This window comes from Hakea prostrata, chromosome 10, assembly GCF_041222555.1.
Source record: "Hakea prostrata isolate BN-2017 chromosome 10, UWA_Hpros_2, whole genome shotgun sequence".
Classification (NCBI taxonomy): domain Eukaryota; kingdom Viridiplantae; phylum Streptophyta; class Magnoliopsida; order Proteales; family Proteaceae; genus Hakea; species Hakea prostrata.
Window position 1 is genome coordinate 6,392,247 of NC_142609.1, and position 18,622 is coordinate 6,410,868.

General features: G+C 33.8%; 1 protein-coding gene across 1 annotated transcript in view; it reads left to right on the plus strand.

Moving 5' to 3' along the window:
- Positions 1-15,806: 15,806 nt before the first annotated feature.
- The window catches only part of VLN2 (villin 2), a 52,815-nt gene continuing 49,999 nt past the window's right edge, over positions 15,807-18,622 (plus strand). Inside the window, exon 1 of the mRNA XM_089136217.1 lies at positions 15,807-16,049. The gene's annotated coding sequence lies outside the window, so the exon portion shown is untranslated. The remainder of the gene's footprint in view (positions 16,050-18,622) is intronic.

Consider the following 18,622-nt stretch of genomic DNA (forward strand, 5'->3'; position numbering starts at 1 on the left):
TAATACAATTTTGAATAACCGTTTGAATATTCATTTTGTAATTAATTTGAACACATTTAAGCGTTTTGATTTTATTTTACATGATTTGTGTTGTTCACTGTTCACCCTGCGTTTGATTAGATACTCAACAAATTTAAAAGACAAGGAAAGATTAGATAGTCAATAAGTGATTTTTTTTTGTTTTTTTTTTTTGGTAAGAAGCTGAAAAACTTCATTCATGAACTTGAAAAGAAATACAAACACATAACAAAGAAAAGAAATAAATACAAAGGATAAATGCATGAAAACACAAAGTTCTGTCCGAACTAAGGAATGGAAATTGACCAAATGTCATACATGCAATAGACAAGGTCATCCTAGCTAAGGAATGGGTCGAACCCAATAAGCCCTTAGAATAGTGGTTGTACCAACCACAACAACAATTAAGCACACAAGGAATACGACATACGTATCCTCCATCACAAACGCCCAAAGAGGCGACAAGCCACAAAGGCTGACACAAACACGCCCCAAGGACGGAAATACACGCCACAAGGGCGGAGATAGTCAATAAGTGATGAGTTCACTAAATGTTATTTTTGACTTTTTTTTCCTAATAAAAATTCTTTTATTATTGTTTTTTTAATTAAATATTTTGGACTCTTTGACAAAGTATTAGTATTAGACTGGTTAGCCCTTTCCCAATGAGTTAAAGAATAATTAATCTCTTTTTACTTCCCCTCTAGCATTTGATTTGTGGATTCAAATTGTTTGTAGCTATGGATGTGTCGGTCAAGTATTCCAGCCGTTGGATGTTAAAAATATTTAAATTTTGAATTTCAACCTTGATTTTCAACTTCATTTTTAATATCACTAATTTGACACATACCAGTTACATGTAATAAAAAATGGCAGTAGCTATGAGAGTTTGTTGGATAACATAGTGGAGGAGATTAGGGTTTATATAGGGTTTTGATATTGATCACTTTGTTTGTATTATACAATTCGTAATTTAGGAGAAATAAATAAATAGATAATCTTCCTTTCAGGTAGCATAGTCACACAAATGTTGGGAAATCTCCCAAAATTTAATAAAGAGATCATTAAACATTGGACAAAGTCTTCCCTATGTCATGATACCTGCTCTTGGAATTCATTCAACCATGCTGAGAAGATACCAATAAGTATTTTAATGACTACACATTAGAAACATATTTGAACCTTAGAATATTTTTTTCTTCTAATGATAAGTTTATGAATAAGTCTTCACAAGGATTGCTCACACAAAATCCTGACCTTAATGGACTCCTGCACAGGATATGAGTTCAAGCTTTGATCAATCTCATGTGATAACAGTTTATCAATCAGAAGGACTCTTTGCATCACATGCGATAATAACTCAGGATGAATTGTCTCTGGACTCAAACTCTTGTACAGTTCAAACTTGAATTCAAATAGTTTTTAAACCCTATCAGAGACCTTATAACTCAATAACTCAAGTCACAACAAATTTTGAAACACAAAGATCTTTCTATAAGAAAGGGTGTAACACACTGTTTGGAAACATAGTAGAAACCCTAAAGTACAATAGACGTAGGTTGATTACAACTGAACCACCCTAAAATCTCATCTCTCTCTCTCTCACGCATTTTCAATAGTTTTTTCTTGCTTCTTCTTCTTCTCTCCCCCCCCCCCCCCCCCCCCCACAAGCCCCTCCTTCCTCCTCCCAGGAACTGAGCTTTGCCCGAACCAGCGGTTTCAACAGTTTCAACTAAAAAAAACCCTAAGAATTGTGAACCTTGAACTTGTAGAGAAAGAAAATCTTTTGAAGGAGGGAAATTCCTAGTTGTCTTGATCAATTAGTGGAAAATCAAATGCATTATTTTCTCAGACATTTACCAAAACACATCAAAGTATATAAAACTATTACTTCATTTTAATTAAATAAAAAAATCTTATCCATGTTAATGTCTCCATATGCAGTCTCATTAAATCTTATATTAGTTAATCAAACTTGAAATTTTTGCTCTACGTACATGACATGAACACGGATCAAACTAATCTTTTTTATATTATTATTATTATCTTTTTCTTTTTAAACTTGAGGTTCATTCAGGCAAGCTTATGCACACATTGACTACATCCTCAAGGGAAACACCTTTGTGAGAGTCAAACTCACAACCTCTTCACTTCAAGACATGGGTCTTACCGCTAGAACAACTTTTGCATTGACATCTTTCTTATATTATTACTGAATGAAGGTTTAAATATTTATTTATTTAATTATCTTGAACACATTTAATTGCATTTTAACTTATTTTATATGTTTCAAGTTCACCGCTTACCCTACAGTACTGGATTAGATAGTTAACAAATTAAAAATAAAAATTTATCAAATAAAATGTAAGATTCGATAGTCTAAGCTGAGTCCAATAAATGATATTCAATTCAAAGCAACTTAGAATTCAAATAGTTGTAAACCTTATCAGAGATCTTATAACTTAGTAACTCAGGTCGTCACGAATTCTGGAACCCATAGAGCATCCTTCCATAAGAAAATATGTAATACATTGTTTTGAAGCATAGTAGAAACCCTAAAGTACAGTAGACGTAGGTTAATTACAACTGAACCACCCTAAAATCTCCTCTCTCTCACATATTTTCAACAGTTTTTCTTTCTTCTTCCTATACAATACATATAAGAAATAACAAACTAGTCAAGCAATGGATGGTGGTGGTTGTGGGGTGGGGATGCTTGTTACTGAATGCAAGGTGCTGGGGGTGTTGGGTGTGGGTACTATGGTAGAGGTGTTGGGTGATGGGGTGTGGGTGCTGAGGTGTTGGGTGTTGGTGATAAACATGCATTTATCATTATTTATTTTATTTTATTTCTCATACTTAGTTAATTAAAAGAGAGCTAATTGATTATTTTTGTGTATTTTTCAGGAATAAGGTGATTTTGGTTATTAGAGATAATGTGGAGCAAAGTTAGCAAATGTATTAGATATTTGAGGATTTTAAATCATTGGATTCAATCTTGCTGCCCAAGAAATCATGAATGCTAAGATCCAACTTAATTTATGCAATGAGAGCATGAATATTAGCCAAATTGAAAACAAGTGGAGGTCCAAGGAACAAAATTGGCAATAAGATCTGAAAATTGGATAAACAGACCCATCTTGAGTATTTTGGACATATTTCTCTCGTATGAACTCGGATTTTCAGTGATTCAAGACATTATGGAAAGATAACAATAATATCTACAACTTTCTAGTTTTGAGTGTTTCCAGAATCCGAACGAATAATGGTCAAATGGAAAGGTAAAGAGAATAGATTCATTGTGTACAGGATACATAAAAGAGAAGCCAACCATAGAGAAGAGGAGGAGACGGCGAACATGGATCTTGGCTCTCATCTCACTCATTGCTCAAGAAGAAGACCACATCTCTCTCTCTTTCTAAATTTCATCTTGTTTTATGAACTTTGTTATAATAAGTAGCTAGTTCCTTTTCTTTGGGATGTAGATGAACCATGCTTATTTCATTAATGTGATTGTTCTATATCTTCTAGTTGATTGTGTTTGAGTCTGGCCAAAGATGTTGTATAGCTCAGCAAACTAAGCGTGCCAAGCTCTGGCGAAAGACAATAGTCTTGCAAAGATAGGGCATATCTAAGAAGATCATCCTTAATTTGCTTTGAAGTGTAAAGTTATATCAGTTAATGAAAAGCATTGGGGATTTGAAATCCCAAAGTTCTTCATGTATTCAAAGTTAAAGTTTTTGCATTGATTAATAGATTTAATTTAAATTAGGTTTTGTTGAATTCAATCTTAGTAACTTATCCTTTTAATTTGTCATAGTTTGATTCCGTACTTTCTGCTAGCTAGATTAGTATAGAATTTTATTTTTGATTGGTTAACGACACGATCAGTTGGGGTGCGTTGGGGCCTGAAGCTGAGGGTCGGGGAGCTGAGCATGCGCAGGGGGGCGAAGGGTGGTGTGTGTGGGGGCGCATGTGCCTGTAATGTGGCATTGTGCTTTGTTGGGCACCTGGGCTCGCGCGCAAGGGTGAGGGGGAGTGTTTGATGGGCCTGCGTTGGGTTCTGGCCTTGCATGGGGGTCATGCTCACACTGTGTGCTCGTGCACACAAGGTGCTCACAAAGCCAAATTGTCGAGCACCATGTGTATACCATTTAACTGCAAGCTTCAAAGCCAAACAATGAAACAAGGTAGACAACCAACGTTGGGTGTGTGTGTGTGAGTGCGCTCACGCGCCAAATAACCATTACCATACCTGATATCATTGAAGGAAGACCCTGTAGCTCATGGTGAGTGTTAATCAAGAGTCCCAATTTGCAGATGGAGGGTTAGGTTGTAGAGGTTATGCACTTAGTTGCAAAGGTTAGGTTGAAGAGGAAATGGCGTTGGGGTTAGGGTTCACGTGGGTAGTAGTTTCAAGGGGGAGTGTGGGTTCGCCGGAGTTAGAGGAGAAGTGGATGGTGTAGTGTGTGACGTACGGTTGCCGAAGTCAAGGGAGGTTGAGGATGCGGTGGAACTTCTACTTCGATGAAGCTTCTTGGAGAAAACAAAGGTATGGAAAGAAATTGTCTGAGGAATAATTTCGTCTTTTCATATGAGGAAGGTTTATAAGAAATTTTACAACTCACACTTAATGGTCAAAGGGTTTGACTATTAAGGAGGGTAATTTGCAATTTTTTAAGTGGAGCAAGGTGGGCGCCGTGCAATTTTGCACACTTAAGTGGGCAGTTAGGACTATGACGCCCACTTAAGTGGGAGCCATCCAAAAAACTCTATTATTTAAAACAAATTTGAATAACGGTTTGAATATTCGTTTTGTAATTAATTTGAACACGTTTAATCGCGTTTTTTATTTATTTTACATGATTTGCATTCACTATTGATAGTCTAACAAATTTAAAAGACAAGGGAAGATTAGATAGTCAATAAGTGAGCTAAGTTCACTAAATGTTATTTTTGACTTTTTTTTCCAAATAAAAATCTTTTATTATTTTTTAATTAAATATTTTAGACTCTTTGACAAAGTATTAGTATTAGACTTGTTGCCCTTTCGCAATGAGTTAAAGAATAATTAATCTCTTTTTACTTCTCCTCTAGGCATTTTTTGTTTTTTTATTCAAATTGTTTGTAGTTATGGATGTGTCTGTCAAGTATTCCCAGCCTTTGGATGATAAAAGTTTCAAAATTTGAATTTGAACCTTGATTTCAACTTCATTTTAATATCACTAATTTGACACATACCGGTTACATGTATTAAAAAATGGCAGTAGCTATGAGAGTTGGTTGGATAACAAGTGGAGGAGATTAGGGTTTATATAGGGTTTTGATTTTGATCCCTTGTATTATATTATACTATCCTTTTCACATGAATAAATAATCTTCCTTTCAGGTAGCATAGTCACAAAACTGTTGGGAGATCTCCCAAAATTTAATAAAGAGATCATTAAACATTGGACAAAGTCTTCCCTATGTCATGATGGCTGCTCTTGGAATTCATTCAACCATGCTGAGAAGATACCAATAAGTATTTTAATGACTACACATTAGAAACATATTTTGAACCTTAGAATATTTTTTCCTTCTAATGATAAGTTTATGAATAAGTCTTCACAAGGTTAATTGCTCACACAAAATCCTAACCTTAATGGACTCCTGCACAGTATAGGAGTTCAAACTCTGATCAATCTCATGTGATAACAATTTATCAATCAGAAGGACTCTTTGCATGCACATGCGATAATAGCTCAAGATGAATTGTATCTGGACTCAAACTCTTGTATAGTTCAAATTTGAATTCAAATAGTTTTTTGAACCCTATCAGAGACCTTATAACTCAATAACTCATGTCGTAAGAAATTCTGAAACACATAGAGATCTTTCTATAAGAAAGGGTGTATCACATTGTTTTGAAACATAATAGAAACCCTAAAGTTTTTCTTGCTTCTTCTTCTTCCCCCCCTCCAGGAACTAAGGTTTGCCCGAACAAGCAATTTCAACTGTTTCTGCAAAAAAAAACCCTAAGAATTGTGAACCTTGAACTTGGGAAGAAAATCTTTTGAAGGAGGGAAATTCCTTGTTGCCTAGATCAATTAGTGGAAAATCAAATGCATTATTTTTTCAAACATTTACCTCTCTCAGTTTTTCTTGCTTCTTCTTCCCCCCCCCCCCCCCCCTCCAGGAACTAAGGTTTGCCCGAACAAGCAGTTTCAACTGTTTCTGCAAAAAAAAAACCCTAAGAATTGTGAACCTTGAACTTGTAGAGAAAGAAAATCTTTTGAAGGAGGGAAATTCGTTGTTGCCTAGATCAATTAGTGGAAAATCAAATGCATTATTTTTTCAAACATTTACCAAAACATAAAAGTATATAAAACTATTACTTCATTATAATTAAATAAAAAAAATCTTATTCATGTTAATGTCTCAATAGGCAGTCTCATTAAATCTTATATTAATTAATCAAACTTGAAATTTTTTGCACTACGTACATGACATGAACACTGGTCAAACTAATCTTTCTTATATTATTATTTTTTTTTCTTTTTAAACTTGAGGTTCATTCACGCCAGCTTAAGCACACCTCGACTACATTCTCAAGGGAAACACCTTTGTGTATGTCAAACTCGCAACCTCTTCACTTAAAGACGTGGTTCTTACCGATAAAACAATTCTGCATTGACATCTTTCTTATATTATCACTGAATGATAGTTTAAATATTTATTTTTTTAATTATCTTGGACATGTTATATATAATATTTATTTATATATGTCAATTTCCCTCAAAGAAATTGTATTTTCAATTGAAGATCTCAACTACCTCAGGATGCAATCTTGGTGATTCACGTTCCCATATTAATTGAAGATCACAGTCATCTCATTATACAATGTTGGCTGTCAATATTTCCATTCTATGCACAATCTATCTTAGGTGAATGTGTTTCTTCTTATTGATTTGCAAGAAGTGGACCAACAATTGGTTTTGTGATTGCAGGTGGAGAGAGTGGAAAGGTTGGGAGATCAAAAAGAGAAAGCGAAAAAATTGGGTGTGATTTCAAAAAAAAAAATTCATTTTTTTTTAAATTGATAACTTTATATAAAGGGTAGGAACCAATACGGATAGTCATATACCATACAAAACATCGCAGGCATGACCTCTTTACTAAGAGATCCTGCTCATTACCAACTACACAATGCTTTGATGCTAAATGTCTTTCCTCTTTAGTGGTTTTTGAATGAGGTTTTAAAAGCAGCTGTAGGAGTCAGAGTGTAAATGGCCAGATATCTCTATACAATCTTTGTACGTGTGCTACCAATTCTCCTTTAACATAATCTTCTTTCTTTTCTCATATATATATATATATATATATAAAAGAGAGGAAAATAAGACTAGATAGAGTTGTGAGTGAAAATGATAAAAAGGAAAAAAATAAAAAAAAAAAAAAAAAAAAAAAAAAAAAAAAAAAAAACAAAAAAAAAAAAAAAAAAAAAAAAAGGGGGAGGAAAAAGACAGGGTTGGAGGAATGTAAAATGAAAAAGGAAAATCTATGAGAAAAGAAGCCAAAGTGACAAATGAAAGGCCATGGACGACGGCTCATGGGAGGGGAAATAGGAGGTGGTGATGATGGGGTCACATCGTAGGAGCCGAAGAAAGCATAGGAAAAGGATGGAAGATGTTGGATAATTTATTGTCACATGTTACAATACTAGTTAAATGGTTAATTACAAAGAATTGCTAATTGTAGAGGATGTGAAACCGATAACGACTCGGGTTATGGGGAGAAGAGAAAAAACTGGAGTTAAAAAAAGTTAGGAAATTGATGATCCTAAAATTAAAGTTGGGCACATATCCATCATCCAAACATTTTAGTGACGTTGGACAGCCTAGGGTTAGGAAGATACGTCCCCACCCAAATTTGGGCTGCACTTGGACTAAGCAAATCGGATACTGCTTGGGTTGTGCATCTAATGTGCTGTTGCCTGTGGTGTTCATTGTTGAATACACATCATGTGGATTTCATTAAACTTCAATCGCTCAAAACACCATGCAATGTGCATCCAATGGTGGGCACCACAAGCACCACCACGTTAGATGCACTACCCAAGCAAAAACCAAGCAAATGAGACCTAGAGTTCAACCAAGCCACTCCCACAATCCCACCCCACCCTACCCTACCCTTATCCCACATTTTTTTTTCACTTGGAAAACAGTCATTTTTGCATGGGATTTCAGGAAAATTACTGAATTATCCCATTACTAGCTAGAAGTGCTTAAATCATTAACAAAAGGGTCAATGTCAAATTAAAGCATTCTTTAAAACGATTTCCTACTGAAAAGCTATAATTTTCACAGATACTCAATAGATGTAGTTGAGAACTTTGTATTCAAATTTTAGAGGAGGAAGTATTTGTCAGGATGATGCTGTAAAATCATAAAAGTTGTTCCTTTGGAGGTAGAGTGGGCCTGGTGCATTGCCCACAGAATGGGCAGCTCTGTATCTTAGCATGGGTGGCATGGGCGGCATGGGCGCATGAGTGGAGTAAAAAAAGCTAGCGTTTCTTCCTCAGTATTTAGCAGCTAGTGGAGGAAAAACAAAAGCTTTTCAGCCTACGGGTCCAGAGGTTTCATGTTGGGCTTGAGTGTGTCTTATATTTTGCTGGTGGTTCATATAATTAGAGCCTACTTTAACAACTAGACGAGATAAACCATGAATGCCAGCAACAAACCTTGAAGCTGGTCTTTTCTGAAAGAGGAAAGAAAATGTGGTAGTGGTTGTCCTGAATCTGCTGGTATTATTGAAATCACTTTTAAATTTTCCAATAAATGTTGTCTCAGTAGAAAAACCAGGGAGAACAAGCATAAGATAATGCTTTGTAAGATTGAGAGGGTTGTAGAGAAGTTTTTCAAGAAATAGTAAAATCTCTTATTCTCTTGGATGGACGCTGGTAATTTTGTTAAATCACTGTAAATTATTTATTGTTATGAATGGGTTTTTATTTGTGTTCTTTGTTGTAGTTGTACATCCATCCCCAATATTTCAATAGTTCAACCCCTTAAAATCACTATCTCTGTTAGCAAAGACATATTTAAATTTATTTTCGTATGCATCAACTGTATACGGTTTCCATTGCAATAGAAAGAATAATAATTCTCGATAGGAATGCAAAATAGTGTCTGGCTTATCAAATTCTTACTAGGTAAACCTCCTTTGAACTTGAAATAGGGTTGAGACTGGACTGAACCACAAGGCCGAAACCCCCTTCCTACATAAAATCAACTCCTGAAAAACTAAGAAAGACAAGTTGCAGCAAAAACAATAATATGCTTTTGTTTATTTTCTTTTTTCGAAAAAGAAGAAAATATGTAACATCATGAGAATTAGAAAGGTGAAATCATGAAAGACACAAGAAAGTGATAAGAGTAGTTGTGTTTATGTCACAGTAATGGTAATCTCCTATATTGAAGCAGTACGATTCAAAGGGTTCTGGTTTCAAACTTTTCATCCCTCCCACATCTTTTTCTCCCATTCCCTAGGTTTATAGGATTGTCAATCCTTATGACTGGTTTGATGGTAATAAAAAAAAAAAGGGAAAATGAGTGCCAAACAATATAATCCCTTGAAAATTTGTGGGTGGTAGTGGGTAGAGGCTTTAATTTCTTTTGTATTTTTATTCTTTTGTGTTTTCTACCTTCCTTTTCAATGGTGTTGTTGGCATGAGTAACGATGGCCTCATTGATTTCTTCTAGAATTTGTTAGTTCTCATAAATGATGCTAAATTTCTATTTCGACATTACAATCAATTAACTGGCATTTCTATATAGTTTTAATTGACATTGCCAATCCAAACAACAACTGATCAATTAAGATTTAAGGTAAAATGTTTTCATCTAGTTTTAGATATGTTCAAATTTAGCTGTATATAACTATAATAATTTTTAAAAAACAATACTAATTACATTTTGTAGTAAATCATCCTTTTGGCATCATTCTAGATGATTTAAACTAGAGCTTAAGAGAGATAAGAATCAGAGAAAATGATCTAATCAGTAGAATTCATCAAGACCCGCAAGTAATTTTAACTAACGACAAAATTTACATTATACGTTCAATTTTAACAGTCTTTTAATCCTGAGGAGAGAAAAAACTATAGTAATTTCATACAAAATAGAATTTTATTAATAATTAAACTATAATACAAGAGAACAATAATTAGTTGTTCCATTTTATTATTGATTGGTTGTCAACTTTTTTATGTAAGAATATTGATCTTTATCTAAATGATTATTGATTAATCTAATCTATAGTCAGTTCAATTAGATTGGTCTGATTTTGACATCTCTAGCCCTAATCCACCATAGGCATGTGACAAAAACCCACCATGTCTTGTTCCTAGGGACCCCATGGTTCTAAATCAAGCAACCCACCAGCCACTATATATTTTATAACCGACCAGCTTTTTATGAACACATGATGATGAGCTTAACCAAGCCCACATATGGTTCAACTATATTGCCAAAAGCAAAATGATAACTTTCCACCATTATGGGATTTATATGTATAAACAAGGACCTCTAGTTTAGTTTTGTCCATACCAACTAATTAATCTCATAGAAATCTGATAAAGAAGCTAAAGTGAAGGTAAATTAGTAGTTTAATGCACAAAAGCAAGATTGAATTAGTTTACCAAAAAGAAAGAATGACTGAGTTGGCTAATATGGCCCATTGACATTCATAGTTTGGTTGGATTGAATGATGTGAAGTTTAGGTTTGCTAGTGACATTTCATGGGTGGGTTAGCTTTGTGCTTAAAGGTCTTGTCATATTGTTCATATAAACACCTTTTAATTGGTTTCTAAACCAAATTAGGACAGCTTCTAGTGGACTCTTTAGTCTTGTTGCATTTCCTGAATTAATTGAGATCGACTTCACTAAAAAAAAAATTATGTTGTGATCTAAATTCTAATATTCGATTTTGAAGATGGATCCTTCCCGGTATATGTTGATGGACAATTCGAATGATCCGATTCATGAGATCTATGATTGAAATTATTACCTCAAGCCCATATGATGGGGTGTGGGGGCATAGTTCTCGTATATCGTAGTATGTTACGGTCTGATCTAATGGATTGACTCATTTATCTGATTAAAATCTATAAATATGTACCCTATTTTTTTCCTATTAGGTCACTGTGAGATTTGAGAATTTTTCCTAAAGTTTTTGGGTGAGAATTTTTTGTAATGTTGTTCTGACAATTAGTTGGCGTGTGAATCATGTTAAATTTTTGTGTTCTTTCAATTGTTTTGAATTTCTAAATGTGATTGGTTGGGGGGATTGAGAAAGGACGGAAGTTCAAACTCAAGACCTCCTTAGTCTTACTTAGGGTTGTAAATGGATAATCGACATCCACTTTTGAATTCGCATCCGAATCGGTTTATGGGTATCTGAATATGTTCGATTACTAATAAGATATGGATATGGTATACCCCTTTTTACCGAATATTATCTGTCCGATATAATTATCCGATTAAGTTACTTATTTAGATTTATTTTTCTTATTTTATAAATTTTTTTTACCTATGATATGTGACTATTTTTTAGATTTTCTACTAAAATAGCTACCAAAGTTTTTAAATTCTTAAATTTCAACCTTATCCCTCACAAATAAAATGATAAAGATGTAAACAGGTAGTCGAAAACTTGTATTCAATCTGTATTCATGTTCATTTAAAAAAAGCTACTTAAGAAAATAACTATCTAATTATCATTTGAATTTGACCGAAAACAGATAGGATATTATCCGAATCCGTCCGAATATATTAGGACGCGGATATGGTATTACCACTATCCAATCTGAATCCGGTCCATTTACACCCCTAAATTTTTACTACCTCTACATAGCAAGTTGTCACCAATATGCCAAAAGTACGTTCACAGTACCAACTAATCTAGATTTGCCAATCTTTACAAAAGTTTAGATTTTCAATTTGAAGTAGTTTTGAGTTTGCAAAATATTGCATATACCTCCCATTTGAGGGGTTTGGTTTTGAACATCAAAATAAATAAAATCTAATCCAATTAATTAAGGAACTTTATTAATTGCTCATCATGTTCTGGTTTCTATACTTTTTATGAACTTGAAGTCCTATTAATGGAATAGGGTCTTAAAGGGGGTATGGTGTAGTGGAGCTAACTATCATTTTATAACTCCCATTTACAAAGATGGTGAGGAGGGGAAACAGTTGGTTTGATTACCAAAAGGGGGAAAAAAGATGGGTTGGCTCTAAGTCCTGGACAATGACCCAAACCCACTAAAGTGGGGTTACTGAGATGGACCCAACTAAAGTTCCCTATTGATTGTACTTTAATAGGGTTTATGGGCCTGGGCCCATTAAGGGTCCACTGTGGGGGTATCTTATAAGGTGGGGCCTCTATGGGTCGCAGTGACAGGTGGTATGTATAATTCCTGCTGAAGAACCTGTTTGGGGAAATTTTTTCCCTATCAACCAAATAAAAAATATTTTCAGCTAATATTTTATAAAAAAAAAAAAAAGAAAAAGAAGATGGTAGGGAGAGCAAGGATAGCTAGCGTACACCACATTTGAAGACAAATAATTACTTCCCAACAAATATTTATGATTTTGGTTGGAGTGTAATTAATATCTGATATGATTATGTAACTAACCCTAAATTGGTTTATTATTAATGAGAGAAAATCACTTTACTTGTTCAGTGTTGCTTGCAACCAAACAATGCAGTTGAGTCTAACAAGAACCAAGATGTCACCCATAACTCATCCCCTATATTATGAGAAAATTTTGTTATATATTTTTTAGTCTTTCATTAGCAAAAATTTAAAAGCACAGAATCTCTTCAGATCAATATCAACCTTGGATTGATATCTGCATTAGGTATATTACCATGGGAAAGTTTTTTTTTTTTTTTTTCTCCTTGTTTTTTTATATGTAGAGGAAGTGGTAATTTATATCTAAACATAAATCTTGGTCCCAATGAGATTTGATTTTTTACCCCTTACTTATGAAGTGTTGGTTTTATTAATGAGTCAACCCCTTGGATTATTAGATAATACCATGGAAAGTTATTTCGGCGAGTTTCGCCCCTAGGGGAAACGATACCAGGGGGCGAAACGATATTTGACTTATATCGCCGAGAAATCGACAATTTTCCGACGAATCGCAAGAGAATGGCCGGAGAGAAGGAGAACTTCGTCACACACTAGATTACTGAGGAAAAAACCACATATTTACAATAAATAACAGACCAATCTCCTCATACCTCTCTTTTCTCTTCTCATCCTCCGTTGGGCCTCTACCAAAATCAGATTAGATTTGAAAAAACAAAAACAAAAGATGGATTTTTCAGCAGCTCTTCTTTCTATGTACCATTTCAAGCTCTTCCACCTGATCATAAGAAGTAGCAGCCTCAGCATCCGGAGCTAGGGAGTTGGAAAAACCTGTCTCACACTCCATTTCAAGCTCTTTCACCCGCCGGAGAGGTTAGGGACGGACGAACTGAAGAAGAGTGGGAGAGAGAGAGAGAGAGAGAGTTAGAAAGAGTGAAAGACACGGCTTTTACTTTTGTAAAATATCATATATTATATTTGTTAACTTTTTCAACTTTACAGACTTACATGGGTATTTGCACCGAAACTGTAAGTCTGAAATTTGCAAAGATGTAAAGTTGGTATTTGATAAAGCATTAAATAAAGAGCATTAAATGAAGAGAGATGAAGTTATTGCGATTGGCAAAATCTCGGCGATATTTCGCCCTTTTGCTGAGTTCGCTGCCAGGCGAACCGGCAAAACGAACGAATTTTCGTTCCATGGATAATACCATTATTTCACTTCCTTTCACCCTTTTCAGTGTCAGCACTCCATCCTTTCTATGAAGACCATTTATTGTTGATTTTTAAAAAAAATATTATTACAATTGAAAATTTGAAGTGATTATTTTGCTTATTTTCAAAGTATTGGTTAATTATTCTTGACAGGATGAGTTTCCTAATTACAATCCTGTTTCAAACAATGCAGGACGACCAAGGTGTCGAGTTAATTCACTTCATTTTATTGTTTAATTTTGGTAGAATGAAACTTTTTTTTTATCATAAAATTATTCATAAAGAACAATGGCCCATAAGCCTAGGAGATGAGAACAAGGGGGTATAGAGGGACAAAGGTTTAGCTAAAGCTTACTTGATTTGACTACATTTATATGAGCCGTTGTAAAAACATTCTTTATTTTTCTTTATATGAGAGATTGCCACCATTGTTCAAGAAAAACATCCACAGCTAAACTTTTGGGCCAAAAAAAATAAAATAATCAATTTACCTTACTAGGTAATGTGAAAAAAATGTTTTAAATCAAGTGAATATGTTTCCCTAAAATGGCGAAAGAAAAATAATAGAGAAAAATAATGTGAAAAGAATGTTTTAAAATATTACTTATATTTGGAAAATTTTGCTTAATATAATGTATATAATAAACATTTTACTCCCTTAAAAAAATAAAATTTATAATGCCACCAAAACACATTATGGAAATTCAAATTAATTTTGATGAAAATCAATTGAATTTTGATTTTAGGATTAATATAATTTACTCATAAATTCAAAAAAAAAAATTGTTCAAATTAATTTGAATCGAAATTTCTGTCCATTATATATAAAAGGAGTAAATTTTTTAAACAGCCTTATGAAATAAATCTTTTCTAAATACATATATGAAGGAAATTTTCCCATGGTATAAACAAGGGTTAAGGGCAACACTTTATAAATTATGATATTATCTAACTATGACTTAATAGTATTTGTAATGGCACAATTGGAATACTTTGTGATTTATATGGACAGAGCTTGGAAAACATCATGGCGGAAGGAGGTCAAGTAGTTTTGATTTGGGAACTAGGAGAAAATTTTGTGGCAACCAAGTGCAAGTTTGACTCTTCTTTTTTAGTAACAACCATTGAGGCATAAGTATAAGAAGATTTTCCTAACAAAAGTGTTAAAAGTCATAGAGGATTATTATCTACTCGGATTGTCTATCAATTATTGCCAAACCAAATGGTTCCGAGGCTTCGATGGATTGGTCTACATTACAAATTCTAAATCATGTGCTCTCCTTGTGTTTAGATTTTTATTTTTCTCCCATCGTCGTAGGACTGATAATTACATGAAGGTTTTCACTATTTATTTGTTTTAAAATTTCTCAACATTAAAAAATTAGAACAAAAGATTTTCATGCAATTTAGGCTCTTTTTAGTATCAATTATCATTCTCAATTATGAGAATTTTTTTATTATTTTAAATTGTTTAGCATCTATTATCAGTTTTTTTTTAATTTAAAATAATAGAAAAGTCTCAAAAATCTATAATAAATTATTGTCTATTATGAATTATAGTGAGAATTTCATTCTCTTCATTTATGCAAATATTTACTTCAAATTTTCTAGTTACAATGAGGGTAAAATAATCAATACACATTCTTTTATAAAAGAATTCTTTTCTTTTCTTTTCTTTTCTCACTTGCTCATTATTATTTTATAATAATTTTTTATTTTGAATACCAAATTTATTTTTCATTTCATAATTTATTTTTAATAAAATTCACAAAATTATTTTTCATTCTCGAGTGATAATGAATTCTTATACTTACTTATTTTTCATTCTTTTTTATTTTTTTATTTATATGTTTTTCTAAGAATTTCTTTTTTTCTGACCATGTGTGACTCATGTGAATCATTCTTTCTCGTAGTTCTAAATCTCCCACTCCTACAGACTACAGTCCTACTCACCATGGTCGGTGCCACCGTGACCGGATATATCTTTTGGTTTTCCGTTTCTTCGTTTCTTGCTTTCTTCCTCCATTTCTGAAATCTCAGAAAGCTCAAAAGGAAGAGAGAGAGAGAGAGAGAGAGAGAGAGAGCAATTATTCAGTCTTAAAGCATCCCTTACATTGCCAGCTCTTCTCTCTGTGCTTCATTGTCAGAAAAGAGAAAAAGTGATAGTGAAACCAGAGAGGTACCTACTACTTCTTGAAACTGAATGTGATACTCTTTGTTAAGGTTTTTGATCACCAAGTCTTGAAGATCTTTGTGTATTCTCATGGTTTTGTTTGATCAGCTTTGGCATTTGCCGTCATTCTTGGAATGCTTGTTGATCTGAGCTACTATTGAACAATCTGTCCAATTCTGTTTTGGTTTCAGTCGGTTTATGAAGTTCGTCTCCTTTTTTTTGTGTGTGTTTCATGTAGTTAATTTGGAGATGTTCTATTGTTTTGTTTGCTCTCTCTTTGTTTTTGAATGTTACAACGAAATTAATTGGATGTTTGGATAAAGGAATGTTCACGACTATTTCTACAGCTCGTGTTTCTTGGGTAATCTTGTTGTCATAAATTCGGGTATTAGATGATCAGGGAGTTTCCCGATTTCTTGGAACAAAGAACATTGTGAAAGCTTTTGTAGTATTTCTTTCCGTTGGATGCAAATATTTACCTTTGGATACCATTAATATTTGATTGATCACTATAACGCTGTAATGAGAATGTATGAGATGCATTTTCGTCTCTTTTAATTACAGTGTCATAGATGTGAACAAGGATGTATGAGATGCATTTTTGAGCTCCTTAATTGGCATTTTTAAATAGAAACGTAATGGAGTAACTGGAAGCCATTTCTGATGCCTAATACCTACATTGCAAGTTGAGCAACCTGGACCCGTAAGAACACAATGAAGAACATCCTGTATTTTCATCTACGTGAAGGGATTGAATGTTTGGATCCAGTGATGATTTCTATGAGTTCTTCTGGTAATCAGCAGACTTCCTGCCTTCCCACTGTTTTCCTATCTTTTATAAGTTTAAACACGGTATCCGGACTCCTGGCATCTACAAGACCTACAATACAGTCATTCTAACTGCCAAAGAAGGACCCTTCAGAAAAACAGATACATCTCTGTAATGGATTATTTGAGGATGTGAAAATTCCTTTTGATGCCTTTTAAAGTTATCTGATACACTCTCTTGTGAAGAATGCATCTTGGGATATTCTCTGTGAGTAGATTATACCATATCACCCAGGAAATTCATTCTGAAGTGACCAGTAAAAATAATAAAGAAACATTCAAATCACTGAATGTACAAAATAGTACTTATTTTAGGGTTGAGGAATTATAAAGTGAGTTGAATGTTGACAAGGTGGCTGAAATCTGTATAGGAGCAACATATGGAATATCTTGGCCTTGCATCATATTGACTGAGTTTTCAGGATAATTCTGACTTTCCCACGATTGTATTCAAGATCTTAAAATGTTTGTGTAAGAAATTTGAGAATCACAGATGCGTTTACATAGTTATGTATAAAATCTTGAGGATTTCTTTGCATTTATTTGACTTTGAACTTGTGGAATAAGAGTTGAACCTCAACATTCACTACCTAATCTGATCATCTACTTTGTGCTTATGTATGTAACTCAGGTTTGGATGAAAGGGCCTTCTATGGTTAGCAGAAAGTTATACCTTAGAAGAAAGGATTACATTAAGTTTATTTAATTCAAGGGTATAAAATGAACTTATTGAATAGGAGGAAGCTGCAACATTATAATCACTCCTTAGTTAATTAGGGTTGATATTTCTTAATGTAGTAGTGAGCCTGATTTATGGCAGCCGGTAGAAAATTTGCAGTTTGGAATTGTCCATTGGACATTTTGAAAGTGATGCTTCTCAGGATAGAGTGTAAGCCCAATGACAATCCTTTGAGGCAATGACTATGAACATCTTCTTGGAGAAGGAGCAACTGGTGGGTAGCTACAACAAACACCTAGTAAGCTTGGCATCAGATCTGAATGCATTTGTCCATACGAATTGTTGAAGTTTGGGCTGTTACTCTTCACGTGAATGTGAACAGTAATATGAATAGTGTTATGCCATTGTTCTTTGTTTCCTTTTTAGATATGCTACTCTTTCTAATGTATGAATCTTGCTACACAAGTTTTGGTAGTTTCTAGAAAGCATAGTTTCTATTTTGGATAGATTCACGAGTCCATGAGATGTACTAATTCTTTCATTTTTTTAGAGGGCAACATGGGTTGCTTCTCAAGTTTTATTTTTAGACTATGAAATCTATAAATAGGGAGGCTGTGATTCTAGGAGACTGAGCTAGAATTGCAGCTCATTGTTGCTTCTTCTTCATCTCTTTCTTCTTCTTCTTCTCCATTATCTTTCAAGTTCAGCTACTGTTTTTGATTGATTAAAGCTTATTTTCTAACAAGAATCATTTGAAATTGAGTTGTTTAATATCAAGGGAATGTGTATAAAAGTGGAGCGAGGGTGGAGGGTGGATATGCTTGGCATTGGTTTTCTTTTTTTCTTTTTTCTGTGTTTTTTTTTTTGGGGGGGATGGTAACTGCCAGGAGGTGATATGTTGGATTGCTGGTATGCGCTGTATTAGAAGGGTAGAATGGGCAGAATTATTCCTTTCTTTCTTCCAAGTCATTTTCCTACTCTATTTCCTAGTAAAATTTAGTTATAAACAAAGCAGTAGGGATATTTGGAGGCTTCGCAAATTAAGTGTGAAGCTCCACTGACAATTGAACTT